This window comes from Anolis carolinensis, chromosome 4 (genome assembly GCF_035594765.1).
Source record: "Anolis carolinensis isolate JA03-04 chromosome 4, rAnoCar3.1.pri, whole genome shotgun sequence".
NCBI classification, from domain to species: domain Eukaryota; kingdom Metazoa; phylum Chordata; class Lepidosauria; order Squamata; family Dactyloidae; genus Anolis; species Anolis carolinensis.
The window spans coordinates 27852462-27867448 of record NC_085844.1 but is presented as its reverse complement, the minus strand read 5'-3'; the positions used below and the strand labels follow the sequence as shown (position 1 = coordinate 27867448).

Here is a 14987-nt window from a genome sequence, read left to right as displayed (position 1 = left end):
GAAATGTACATGCTTCAAGATATTAATGCACCACAGATCACAATTCAAGAGATGTATTTGACCCTTTTCAAAGTCTTGTTATAATTCGTAGGCATATGGAATGGCAACACAATAAGGGGCATTTTAGTGGCCATTTTGAGGTTCTAGACCTCTCTTCCCATGCTGACTAAAAAGGCTTGCTCTTTTCTATCTTTGCTGATATTCTGGCAAGCATTTTTAAACTGACTGCAAGGACATTTAATGCTGTGCTGTTTCGTTTACATTCATCTTTTGTATTTTTCATTTATTTGTTTTAAAAGGTTTTACTTCTAAGGAGAGTTTAACTGCATTTTAGAACTGACTTTGTGCGTGTTTTTACTTATGTCTTGTAATGTGCTATTATCTTCAAATTTTATTTTTGTAGGCTGCTTTGGGCCGCAGCTTTGGAGAGAGAGGTGAAATATAGCAAAAACTTGCATTTTGTAAGAGTAAATGGATAGAAGAAGACAACTTTCTGGACCACGTGGTTGGGATGGAAATGGGACTGCGTCCACACCACAGAAACATAGCAGTATGTCACAACATTAACCGTTATGGCTTAATGCAATGGGATTCTGGGATATGTAGTTTGTGAGATATCACCTTTCTCTATCAAAGAGCTTTGGTGTCACAAGAAATTACAAATTCCAGGATTCCATAGGATGGAGTTATGCTAATAAAAGTGGTGTCAAACTGCTGAAATTCTTCAGTGTTGATGGCCTTCCGGAGACACTGGTTTCCATTTTTCGAAATAGAAGACAGTTATTGAAAAACTCTTGCTTTACACCTTGGTTCTTTGCATACTGTGTTCCGCAGAGTTTTGCCCACTCTCTATAATTTTCAAGGTCTACATGTGACTCACAGGGGGGGACAGTAATACATGGAAATACACCCACATTTGTGGCTGAAAAACAACTTCAACTGTCCCAATTTGGCAGTGACACTCCCAGTTAATCCTACAGCATTTCACTTTTACACCTGCTTTTAAAATATCCCAGTTTCTATCTGTTCCTTTTCTCCCACTTTCCCATTGTCCTCCGCTTACTTAAGTCCCTGCAAATTGAATTCAAAGTGCAACGGTACTGTTTGCATTCAACTCAACAGGAGGGAAAGAAGGGGATGGGAATTTTGTCTTTCCCAGTAGGCTCCGGCAAAAGCAAATTGCTGCAGCCTGTTTTATCTTGCGTATCCTTCTTCATTAATACATTTTGACCGCCCTCTGATGTTGCTTGTTCCAGTTTGCAACTGTGAAATGTTGGCTGGTATGAAGCAAAGTAATCAGACAGGTTTGTGTGACGATGATGATACAGTACTCATAACCTTCACCCTCCCATAACCTTAGGATATTTATTAATGACTTAGTTATGACTACGCTTGGCATTTGCCATGGACTTTGTTTCTTGTTGTTACTGTGGACTTAAGAAGCAGCAGATGATAAACAGTGACAGATTAAATAGAACAGAAACACATATCATTTTGTCCTGTTCTATTCCAGAGCTGATATTATTTCTTCTTTGCAAAGACAGCCTCTAGCTGTACTGTAAGTGGGAGGTTTATGAAACTGTGTTGCTAGGAGTCTTTCTGAAACAAGACAGAGAGAATACAAGCTACTTGTTCCTCGGCTATGTATTTTTTAATAATGACGAGGAGAGAAGAGAGAAGCAATCACAAATGAAACATTGGCTGGTAGGGTACATTCCTGGCCCTGGATCTGTCCTGACTAATCAAAGGGAAGATGCCGGAAAAGCAAATATTTTTTGAAAAAAGAGAAAATTTCTTGTTTGATTTCCATGAGATGACTTCTCTTATTCAAAAGAACCTTTGTGTTTTAACACATGATAGATTGGTAAGCTTGCATCCAATTCTTGGCCAGTTAGGCATTGAATTTAGTATTTATAATTCATGACTTATGATCCAGAGTGGTTTATTGGCAAGAAATAGAATAAGCTTGTGTAGCCCTGCAGAGTTTTATTCATCTCTTTCTCCACTGAGACACCAAGTTTACTCCATGGCGAGCTTCTAAAACGGCCCTCGTTCCCAAAGTAACATGGTCAGAGTCTTTTGAAAAAGTCTCTTTCATCATTAGGAGTTTATAATCCAACATTATTTATACAGATTGTTAAAAATACAAATTGTATCCAAACTGTTAGTGAATGTCTGCCACAAAAACAACTACTTAATGTTAAGTGATGATTTGATGTAAAAGTTTAAATTTCAAAATGTTATTGCATGTCATCACTCATTCCTTGGCAGATACATTGCTTTTAAAAGCCACAACTATGATTATTTTGGTAGAAAGAAAAGGCCCTGTGTCTGGGCTCAAAAGAATTGCTTTGCTGTCTATCGACCCCTGTTTAGGCCCAGGCTGTGGCGCAGGCTGGAGAGCAAGCCAGCTGCAACCAGCTGCAATGAATCACTCTGACCAGGAGGTCATGAGTTCGAGGCCCGCTCGGAGCCTATGTTTGTCTTGTCTTTGTTCTATGTTAAAAGGCATTGAATGTTTGCCTATATGTGTAATGTGATCCGCCCTGAGTCCCCTTCGGGGTGAGAAGGGCGGAATATAAACGCTGTAAATAAATAAATAAATAAATAAATTCATGCAGGATCTACACAGGTGTTACTAAGATAGTAACAGGTAAAAGAAACGGGATTATGTACATCTCCATGAAAGACTCTTAATACTTTCTTTTAGTTCAGAGGAAGACAAGAGAAGGGACAGTTTCAAGATTCAGAAATACTGAAAAGTGCTGAAAAGTACAATGTACATTTAATGCGTTCTTCTTGAGTACATAGCTGCCACCATAAAGGTACCTACAACCATGTGTCAATAAGTGTAAAAGCAGTATCAGCCAAAAGCCATGGTGATATGAGCATTGGACTATAAAGCTGGAGACCAGAATCCAAATCCCAGCTTGACCATGGAAACCCACTGGGTAATCTTGGGCAAGTCATATATTCTCAGAAGAATACAAAGGCAAACCCTTCTGAACAAACCTTGCCAAGGAAACCCATGAAAGGTTCTCTTTAGGTTTGCCATAAATTGAAAATGACAAAGGCACACAGCAACAAATTAGGGGAAATTATTTAGTAATATACGATCAAGAAGAATGTTACATAAACTTGATGATTTGAAATATGAGTATTGATTTGTATATATATTTAACTAATGTGGTTAAACCCCTCATATAAGAGATATTGGATAGTAGAAAGTTTGTGTAGTGGGAAAGTGAGGAGATGAATGAAAAAGATATGTGCATAGTAGATTAAGTGTATGTAATATAAGTATATATCACCTTACCCAAGGTGGTGGGTAGCACTGAGGGTGGGTTGTGGGGTTACTGTACTGTGGGTGGTGGGTTGTCTATGTATGTGTATATGTTTGTAATGTACATTGTAGGTGTATTACAATTTAAAAAAATATTTTTAAAGTATATATAATACTAACTTATTAACAAATAGATAAGTAATAGTTTTCAAAAAACAGTTTGGCAATAAGAAGAAACAACCAAACAGAAACCATCGAGAAGAATCTTCAAGCAGAAAAGGAAAGAAGATCACCAACTGTTTAAAGGACAGTAAGATCCCTCTGTTATATAGAACAAACATAGACTTTCCAGAAATTTTAGTAGTGTCAACAATGAATGTTAGGGTAATAGAGATGAAAACCGGAATGTAATGCAATATAATGTTTTAAAAGGTTCCTTATCTACTCTCCTCACCACCCTCCTGTTTTTCATGATTCGTTAAAATCTCTTAAACTAATCTATTAAATTACTAACAATAACATGAATAAATCCTACCTTCCCTCTTCCACTTCTCTACTATACATGTCGAAAAATAATAAAATAAAAATCAAATTAGGCAAGATAAAGCAACTATGTATCTGAAATGTTAGAAGAGATAAAAATATTGTGTATAAAATTACCTTCAGCTTGCGTGAACAAGGTGTATATGAAACATAAATGAGTTTTGTGTTTAGATTTGGATCTCAACTCCAAGATATTTCATTTTGTGTATATATGGAAATCCAAAACACTTCTGGTCCCAAGCATTTAAGATAAGGGAAACCCAACCTGTATGTAACTCAACAGTACACAGCCCTGGGATGTGAGGAATGGCTGTAGCTCGGTGCTAGAGAACATGGTCTACAAACAGTCTTGGGTTCAATGGTGTTATTACTGGGAAGGAGTCTCACTTTACTAGAGGGTGGCTGCTCATGAATCAATATAAGCTCATTCCCCGCGGGCAATTTCATCTGCCTTCTCCATATAAACTAGTGGTCTTTGCATAATGCGATGCTATGCAGAAGGTACAATCCAAAAGGAGAGACCAAAGGGTATAATTTCCAAGTTTTATCTTTTTCTCTCACCTAATTTTCAAGACTTAGCCTCTCCTTTGTTTTAGCCTCAAAACACTCTTGTAGGATAGGTTCAGAAGGAATGCCTAGTTCAAGGTTGACTGTGATCTATTCAAATAGGATAGATATAGTCATTCAGTGTAAGTATGTTTATCTATCTATCTATCTATCTATCTAGCTATATATGGAAATAATTACTATAGTTTACATAGAAATAGATTAATACCTCCTAGGGAGGGATGCAATTATTTCGTTACACGTTGTAAGTCGGATCAAATTTGTTAAATTTGTACTTGCGATGCAATATCCAATGTGCGGGCATGGCCCGCGGCAAAAACTTAAGACTTGAAACTTACCCAATCCTTTTTCGTTTGAATTTTGTAAACCTTGGAAGCCTCCCAAAGTCAGTTTTATTTTCAGTGCAAGCAAGCAAAGCAAAGCCAAAACGGCTGCCATTTCTCTTTAAATTAATGGTCTCTCGACACTAGGAGAAGGAAGCAGCAAGGAGAAAGCATAGTTTGCTGCAAAAGAGACTGAGAAAGCACAGAATTCTGGGAAACGTAGTTTGGGAAGCCAAAGAATTCAAAAGACTGTGCTTTAAATTGTTTTAATTCTATAGGTTGTTGAATTTTTAAAATAACAAGCGCACACATATATACACTTATATACATTTTAAATATCTACTACTTTGATCATTTTAAAATTACCTTGAATCTCAGTACTGGGGAAAGCCGGAAAACTATTATTATTACTATTTATTTATTTATTTTAATTTATTTACAACATTTATATCCCGCCCTTCTCACCCGAAGGGACTCAGGGCGGCTTACAAAAATTGGCAAAATTTAATGCCCTGAATACAATCATAAAAACAAAACAGTAACAGATATATTAATAACATCGTTAAAACACATTATAAAACCTTAAAAACGTATATATAATTAATTCCATTCGTCCGAGATCCTCATTCTTCATCCTTAAATCAGTCCATGTCAACTTTGTCATTTACTCATCAAAAGCTTGGGCACATAACCATGTTTTCACAGCCCTTCTGAATCCCAGCAGGGTAGGAGCCTGTCGGATATCTCCAGGGAGGGCGTTCCACAGCCGGGGAGCCACCACCGAGAAGGCCCTGTCCCTCGTTCCCACCAGCCGCGCCTGTGAGACAGGTGGGACCGAGAGCAGGGACTCTCCAGATGATCTTAGTGATCTTACTGGTTCATAGGAGGAGATACGTTCGGACAAGTAGATTGGGCCAGAACCGTTTAGGGCTTTATAGGTCAAGACCAGCACTTTGAATTGGGCTCGGTAGCATATCGGCAGCCAGTGGAGCTGGCTTAGCAGGGGGGTTGTGCGCTCCCTGTAAGCTGCCCCAGTTATTAATCTGGCTGCCGCCTGTTGTACTAGTTGGAGCTTCCGGGCCGTCTTCAAAGGCAGCCCCATGTACAGCGCGTTGCAGTAGTCCAAACGAGCTGTAACCAGAGCGTGGACCACCGTGGCCAAGTCAGACCTCTCAAGGAACGGGCGCAGCTGGCGCACAAGACGGAGTTGTGCGAAGGCTCTCCCAGCCACCGCTGAAACCTGAGGCTCCAGGCTCAGCGATGAGTCCAGGATCACCCCCAGACTGCGAACCTGTGTCTTCAGGGGGAGTGCGACCCCGTCCAACACAGGCTGTAACCCTATTCGCTGTTCAGCCTTACGACTGACCAGGAGGACCTCTGTCTTGTCTGGATTCAATTTCAATTTGTTAGCCCTCATCCAGTCCGACACAGCGGCCAGACACCGGTTCAGGACCTGAACAGCCTCCTTAGTGACAGGTGGGAAGGAGTGACAGAGCTGGACATCATCTGCGTACAGATGACACCGCACCCCGAAACTCTGGATGATCTCTCCCAACGGCTTCATGTAGATGTTAAACAACATGGGAGACAATACAGAGCCCTGCGGGATCCCGCAAGACAAGGGTTGTGGGGCCGAGCAGGTGTCCCCCAATGACACCATCTGGGAACGACCCTCCAGAAAGGACTGGAGCCACTGCAAAGCAGTACCCCTGAGCCCCATCCCGGCAAGGCGCCCCAGAAGGATACCGTGGTCAACGTAATAATACTATTATTATTAATATTATTATAAATAATAATAATAATATTAATAAAAGCAAGATAAAATTATTAAAAGCTGGACTTATTATTATTTCCAGCTTTTATTAATTCTGTCCAGTTTTTCCAAAACATGGGTGCTCAAACATCTATTAGGCAAAAGACACAATCCAAAAATGCTAATATGATAGAGGTCACCAAGCCATAGTAAAATCTCAGAATTGGAAGAATTATGTGAAACACTCAGTTCGAAAGTTGAATGGAAACGAAAACTCAAGAGGAATATCAGCAAACTAGGATGTGGGAGGAGTAAAAATAAATTGCAATATACTAATATTTTATTTTAGTATATTTACTTGTGGGCGATTTGTTGAGAAAGAAGGATTTTGTACTTTCAAATGAAAGTAGAACTTGCAGGTTTTCAAAAGTCTTTTGTCAAATTTGGATTGGTCCTAATAATGTATGATTCAATTATAGTTTGTTTGATCTTTCTGTTGCTGCTTTTAAAAAAATGTCCAACTGTTTAACAACACTGAGCATTGGCGGTATCTCTTCCCAACTACATGTCCTTCAAACATTCCCTGTGTGAAATGAGACTTCAGAAGAAAAAGATGAGAGAGAAAAGGGGAAGCAAAATGGGGAAATGAATTTATGCTAAGGGATAAGGCAGAACACCAAAGCAATTTATAGGATTGGGGATTTTTTTTAGTTCACAAGAATAGTACTCAAGTTCTAGATATGTCTTTTCAAAATAGAAACTGATGAAGGCATTGGATGGACTGGTGACCCAGTATAGCTTGCAACATATTAAAACACATCTGTAGATAGAATGGGGAGGATGAGAATTGTGGCTCTATCTTTTGAGTGATTTCAATTTGCTAAAACCATGGGTTTGGGAGACCCAACGAGTCTAGCTTCCCAGAAGACCAAATCAGACTCAGACGGGTAAAAGGCAAAAGCAGACTTTTATCCTTAATAGCGAGAGAGGATGTCAGCAGAGAAATCACTCCAAAGTACCAACCAATTGAAAATACAAAGCATTTTCTTTTCATTTGAAAGCCATTCAAGAAACCCATGCCAGCTCCTGGTTGGTTGAAAAACTGTCTGGCTAGGATCTATGTTCTAAGAGGCTTAGGACTCCATCAGACGTCATCGTTGGTTGGCTCTTTGTGGTGGCGGGAAATTCAATAAACTGTCATTGGAGCATTTAAATGGTCAGTTCGTTTAATGGTCCACCTCTGAGAGGGGCACAATCCAATAGGAATGCAGTGTGGCAATATGCAATGAGTCCTTGATGGGCTTAACAGGTTGCTTCTGGGTAACACAATAGGGTTAGTCCAATGTACACAGTGGGGATGATGACAATTTCAATAGGTGAGGCTGACTTGAGGCATGGGTGCTGGATCTTTCCCACAGATAGCCCTGATCTTATCAATGGAACTGGGGAGCGATGTTGTAGGTTTATTGAATAATTTCCCCGTCTTCTAGTTCATTGTGAGGGGATTATGGATATTAAAGGAAGGGGCTTTAGGCACAACTGGACAACATGCCAAAGACAATTCATAACAAAGGTTAAGGTGAGGCACGGGCACGTGCTCGCTGGGTCCTGGCACAACTTCCATCCATGCTTTTATACATTTCATTATACACTTCATAATTTGGGGGTCCGGTTTCTTGATATCATACTCACATTGAACATTACAAGCAATATAGCCACAAATGAACCACAATGCCTTTGGTGTGTGCCTTTAGTTCTTGCTTGGCTGTGAAAACTCACTGGGTGTCCTTGGGCATGTCTTGCACTCCCAGCCCCAGCAAACCCCGTGGTTGGGTCGCTATAAGTTGTAGTTGAAGGCAGTTCACAGCAACATTGCACCTTCAGAGATCCAGCATTGGACTAGGACTCTGTAGACCAGAGTTCAAATATCCACTTACCTACTGTGTTACCTTGGGCAAGATATGCTTTCTTAGCCTCAAAGGAAGGCAAAGGCAAATATGCTATGAGGAAACCCTGCCTGTCAACCAGGGCCAACATGGCACGCCAATTACGCCTCCGAGTTGGGCGCACGTCGACGGGGGGCGCTCTCGGGCAAAACATGTGCCTTGGAAGCTCTCCGTGCGCCCCGTACCCTCCATGCCTTTTTCCAGCTGATTTTGACATGTTTGTCCCTGAGTGGGATTCGAACTCACAGCCTCCTGGTTCTGAGTCTGGTGCTCTTTCTGGGAGCCACCGACTGCCCTGTAACAATAGCAATCCGGAACTTATAGTTATTCGCTCTTTGTAATCATTCATCTTTTCCCTTTATCTTCTAAGAATAAGAATAATAAAACTTTATTTATTTATTTATTATTACGATATAATACTGATAATAATGCAATTTAATAATTTTAATTATATGTTATATATTAAATGTTATATATTAAATTGCTCTTTTGCAATCAGTTCATCTTTTCCCTCTATCGGGGCCATCCTGGCCCCGCGCCTTCCCAAACTTGGGGACATTCCTTCCTTCATCCCTCTCTTTAGAGTCCCCCAGGATTTATGTGCCAAGGAGTCTGGCTTGCTAGGGTACTTTGGGAAACTACATCTCTCATGTATATAAAGTTGCCCTAAAAGCTCAGTGTTTCTGTTTATGTGTTCCTACTTGCCCATGTGTTATGTTGCCTCATTATGTTTCTGAGACCCCAGCCCCTTCCCTTTGGCGGGAAACGGTGTTTCTGACCCCATAGAAGTCCTGCATCCCACATAATCATATAGCCTGTGGGGACGAAATCAAGCTGGGAATTTCCTCATCATGTATAATTATGTGAGAGGCAATCATAGGGAGGAGGGAGCAAGCTTGTTATCTTCTGCCTTGGAGACTAGAATGTGGAAGAATGGCTTCAAACAAATAAGCCACATTACCTGCTTTGAACTGGGATATATGGCAGTAAGGACTCAGACAATCCAGTTCAAAGCAGGTAATGTGGGTTATCCTACCTTGATATCCTGGGTTATAGAGCTGTGTGAAAGGGCCCAAATTCTTTCTCCTTCTCTGCCAAATAATGCTGGAAAGTGTCCAGAGGAGGGCCACATCTATGGCAGGCATCCTCAGAGGTTGTGAGGTCTGTTGGAAACTAAGCAAGTGGGGTTTGTATATCTTTGTTGAGAGGTGTTAGCTGGCCCTGATTGTTTCATGTTTGGAATTCCCCTGTTTTTGAGTGTTCTTTTTTTACTGTCCTGATTTTATTTATTTATTTATTTATTTATTTCCCATACTTCTGTCCCGCCCTTCTCACTCGAAGAGGACTCAGGGTGGCCTCACAATTGGCAACAATTCGATGGCCGACATACAAATTCCAATAATATAATGACAATTAAACTCAAACATTAAAACAAAAACTACTAAAAACAACAATTACAACCACATAAGTTCAAAATCATAGTCCAGAATCAGTCCAGTGGTCAATACTTAAAAAGTCCTCAATTATTGCACTGCTAGGAATAATGCTCAATAACCATAACCATGTCTAGCAAGGCTATTCTATGCTAATTAAGGTGATCAACTGCAGTTATTCACACTTGCCCTTCATATTATCCAACATTTTTGCTTATCCAATGCTCTGCTGGCCCGTTCATGTGGTTTGGTGTGTGTGTGTGTGTGTGTATGTGTGTGTGTGTGGGGGGGGGGGGGCACCAAAATTTCTATTCGCTTACACTTGAAAATTATCTTGGGCCGGCTCTGCTGTCAACTTACGGTTTTGCCATTATTTCCTCTTTTTACTGAGGTTTTTATAAAGTAAGGAGAAGTGACAAGAAAGGACATGACGGGGCAACCACCATGAATCATGATTCTTTCTCCAATGCTGAAACAAAGGAATGTTTTGAGAAAACCACAAGTAGATTTTGTGTAAGAATTCTGAGAACCTAATTATAATACTGAAACTGATTCCTAAAATGAGATTCAGTTAAGGAATACATTTTAATCTTTTTATACTCATGCATGTCTGTCCCACTATGGAAAAAATAGTTCCAGTTACCGGTTTTGGGCAATCAGTAAGAAATTTTCAATTTACCTCACAATCCTGAAGTATAACCACATCTCAAATAGGAAACAAACTTTACTATTATGCAGCGTGAGACAATACCACTAACAAGGTTGTCTGGGGGATTCAGGGATTTGTAATCCAAAAAAATACTTTTCCAGACTCATATGCCACATACTTTTAGATGTGTATGGAAAGTGTAGTCTTTTCTGATTGGAAAGAGTTAAATGTTATAAGATTATTCCCTTTTACTATTTTTTTCCTAAAATGGGTAAAGAGAACACCGAGTACTTTAAACTGAGAAGGCAAGTCATATTTTAATTCCTGTTTTAAATCTGACCCACTTTGCTGCTATGTATCTTACCACATCTGGGTTACACAGTTCCAGTAAATTTAACTTACGGTTCAGCAGCTGGAAGAGTGAGAAAAACTGAGATTTCTCAAGAACTCAGTTAATGGGTTTCCTGCCCTGTTCTGCTTCGTTTGATGGAAAATTTGTGCTCTCTCAGGAAACTGCTAGTACAGTAGAGTCTCACTAATCCAAGCCTCGCTTATCCAAGCCTCTGGATAATCCAAGCCATTTTTGTAGTCAATGTTTCCAAAATATCGTGATATTTTGGTGCTAAATTCGTAAATACAGTAATTACAACATAACATTACTGCGTATTGAACTACTTTTTCTGTCAAATTTGTTGTATAACATGAAGTTTTGGTGCTTAATTTGTAAAATCATAACCTAATTTGATGTTTAATAGGCTTTTCCTTGATCAGTCCTTATAATCCAAGCTATTCGCTTATCCAAGCTTCTGCCGGCCCGTTTAGCTTGGATAAGTGAGACTCTACTGTACTTGATTTTTGTGCTTTTCAACTTTTACAGAAGGATTTATTCTATTACCTTTAAATATACATTCTGTATACACACATTATATCTGTGGTGGGTTATAGTTGCAAACACAGATACTAAAATTATTGGCTGAGATGCTGGATCAAGAAGTATTGTAAAGCTCTGCCAGGTGGAATTACACCATGTCTCCTTCCTTAAAGGTAAAGGTAAAGGTTTTCCCCTGACGTTAAGTCCAGTCGTGACCGACTCTGGGGGTTGGTGCTCATCTCCATTTCTAAGCCAAAGAGCCGGCGTTGTCCGTAGACACCTCCAAGGTCATGTGGCCGGAATGACTGCATGGAGCGTCGTTACCTTCCCGCCGGAGCGGTACCTATTGATCTACTCACACTGGCATGTTTTCGAACTGCTAGGTTGGCAGGAGCTGGGGCTAACAGCGGACGCTCATTCCGCTCCCGAGATTTGAACCTGGGATCTTTCGGTCTGCAAGTTCAGCAGCTCAGCGCTTTAACACACTGCGCCACCACCAGGGGCCGATCTCCTTCCTTGCCTCCCTCGAATAACAACAACAACAACAACAACAACAACAACAACAACTTTATTCTTATATCCTGCCCCATCTCCCCGAAGGGACTCGGGGCGGCTCACATGGGGACCAAGCCTAGTAACAGAACAATAAAATACAATAAAATTTCAATTGCGATGAGCTAATACATGAAACATATAATACATAAAACATACTCAAGCAATAGCTACTAGTCAGGTGCAGTGAACATATTCCACTGGGGGCAAGGCAAGTGTTGTCTGTATACAATATCTTATAAACCTCTACTGAATGGACTGGAAGAAGAGTAGTAACTGGGTCTAGGTAGAGGTAAATCCGCTTTTATTTGCTGCTCTGCCCTCTCTCCCAAGCCATTCACTGTCCACTGGAGAGCAGGACAGGGAAGCATCCAGTGATGTTTCTATATCTGGATGCAGAGCAATGAGGCATTCTTTAAGAGATCCCAAGGGTCCTTCTGATATCTTAGGCTTTACCGCTGTAGATTCAGTTTATAAGAATACCATTACCCCTACATACTTAGTAGATTTGATTATTCATGGATTTACTGAATATGTTCTCTTTAGGAAACTAGGAAAAGGCGCTCCATACAGTCATGCCGGCCACGTAACCTTGGAGGTGTCTATGGACAACGCTGACTCTTCAGCTTAGAAATTGAGATGAGAACCAACCCCCAGAGTCAGACATGACTTGACATAATGTCAGGGGAAAACCTTTACCTTTACTTAGGAAACTTTAGATCCTCTTGGATGATCCCATGGTTAACCTTTGCTGGAAGTTGATCACAAATTTGCCATGGAGGACCTAGAGATTCTTAGAGAGAAGTTATATCAGGGGTGGGGTGTGTGTATGTGTGTGTGGCAGTTTTCCCACTTTTGTGAGGGTCCTATGGCCCTAGTCCCTTGAAAATGAAAGGCCTACTGTATATCAGGATGTTTCTTTGCTCTTTGCTAGCCAGTAAATAGCTGTTGGGGGCTTGTAGCAATCATGAGTGAGCTTGGAGAGGTGCTCTTTGCTAGCCAGTAAATAGCTGTTGGGGGCTTGTAGCAATCATGAGTGAGCTTGGAGTCACTGTTTTAGCAAATTCTGACTTCCATAATTTTAGAATAATGACTTACACGGGTATAAATTGAACATCAAGATGCTAACTATTGTGTCTGATGCACTGTGAGCAGTCATGAATACTCAAAGGTGGCTTTGCCAGTTCCTCCCTCTGAAATATAACCTATAATACCTGGTATTTATTGGCTGTCTCCCATACAACTGATAACCAGAGCTGGTCCTGCTTAGCTTCCCTGATCAGACAGGGTCTAATGCATTCAAGGTATAGTCAGATATTATTTGCCAGAAATCATGATATTTATTAACACTAAAATACATCATGAGGTTTAGCCAAGAGCTGGAAGAAACTCAGATGGCAAGCCATTGGTGGTTTTTTAAACATTTACTGCTATTTTAAGACTCTTTCCTATTCAAAGCTATTTAAAAGTCTTCCTTTTTGTCCTTTCATAGTATTTCACTACTAGGACAAAGGAGAAAAACACAATTTTCTGTCCTGAATATTCTCATAGAAAATCATCATGTCATTTCAGGTATGATGAAACTATTTCTGAAAAGAAGGGATCAGACTATCTTTAATGCCTAGGAGATGTAAAGGATCACTATATGTATTTCTTAAAAGTATTTCCAACCAACTTTTACTGCTGTGACACAAAATCAATAAACAAAAAGGATTGCAAGCCAAATATAGAACATCCCTATTATTATTTGGACTAGAATAAAAAAAGCTTAACATGTATTTAACCAATTGCAGAAGGAATGTCTCCACCCTGACAATGGGGATTTCTTTGGAAGCATGAAGCTGGTTATTGCTGTGTCTCTGTATGAATCACCAATGAGTCAGCTGGAGCATGACTGATGCATCATTGTATAATTATTATTACTACCATTGTATTTCTATCAAGCTTGTAATTAACTACTAATTTTGAGCTTTTTCTCTCAGTTAACATTTCCTCTAGAGAGCAAGCATGTTATAATGGTTTGAGCGGTGGAATATAACTCTAGAGGCCAGGGTCCAAATGCTGTGGAAACCCATTGGGTTAACTTGGGAATGTCACACTCTCTCAGCCTCAGAAGAAAACAAAAGCAAACCATATCTGAACAAATCTTGCCAAGAAAACTCTTTAATGGGTTTGCCTTAGGGTTGCCATAAGTCAGAAATGACTTGAAGGTACAAAACAACAACAATTATCCCTAAGTCTTTCTTGCTGTGGGCATCTTTTACATTTCATTGTCCTTCACATATCTAAAGATATCTTAGCTTTTTATGGTTAGAGGAGATTACTCAGCTTTCCATAACTGTCTTAATTTGGCAGGAACAGTCCTCATACCTGCCATATGGCTTTGTGCAATTATCTGGGGCAAAAAGAATCACACATAGTTTTAAAATGTGTAAACTATATATACAACTCAACAGTTGCCACAGTAAATGTAAAAACATGGCATGTGATAAAGCTTGGAAGTTGTCACAATATTAAAAATAAATACAAGAGGGGATTCTGTAGCAATTATATTCAGTTTTTATGGGGACGTATCTGCAGCCTTTAAAGGAGGGATGAGCAACTTGTATCCCCACAGATGTCGACCTACAACCAGCATCAGCCCAAGCCAGCATAAAAAAGTGAAAGACTATGCATGCGGCAGTCCAACATATTTCATACTACATAATTATAGTGTTATGATTCTATTTTAACTGCAATAGGGTCACATTCCATGGAGCCTTGTGTTTTGCAGTCCAGGAATTTGCAGTATTTGGAATTATCTGCCAGAGAACTCTAGGGCCTTAATAGACTACAGAACCCAGGATTCTCTAAAATGTTGTCCTGGCAATTAAAGTAGTATCTATAAAATGTCATAAGGGTGCAATGTGAAAAGATCCCTGGTGGTTCACCCCATAAAGCTTCTGAGTGACTTCCAAATGCCATTAGATCGGGCTCCAATGACCCCTTGGTAAAGGCTTTGCTGGCTAGGGCCCCTTCTACACAGCGGACTCAGATACCCAGTTCAAAACAGATATTGTGGGATTTT

The 14987-nt window shown here is 40.0% G+C and overlaps 1 protein-coding gene across 1 annotated transcript in view; it reads right to left on the bottom strand.

The window, feature by feature from the left end:
* pabpc1 (poly(A) binding protein cytoplasmic 1) overlaps positions 1–14987 on the bottom strand; it is a 170859-nt gene that overhangs the window by 49147 nt on the left and 106725 nt on the right. The window lies entirely within an intron of this gene.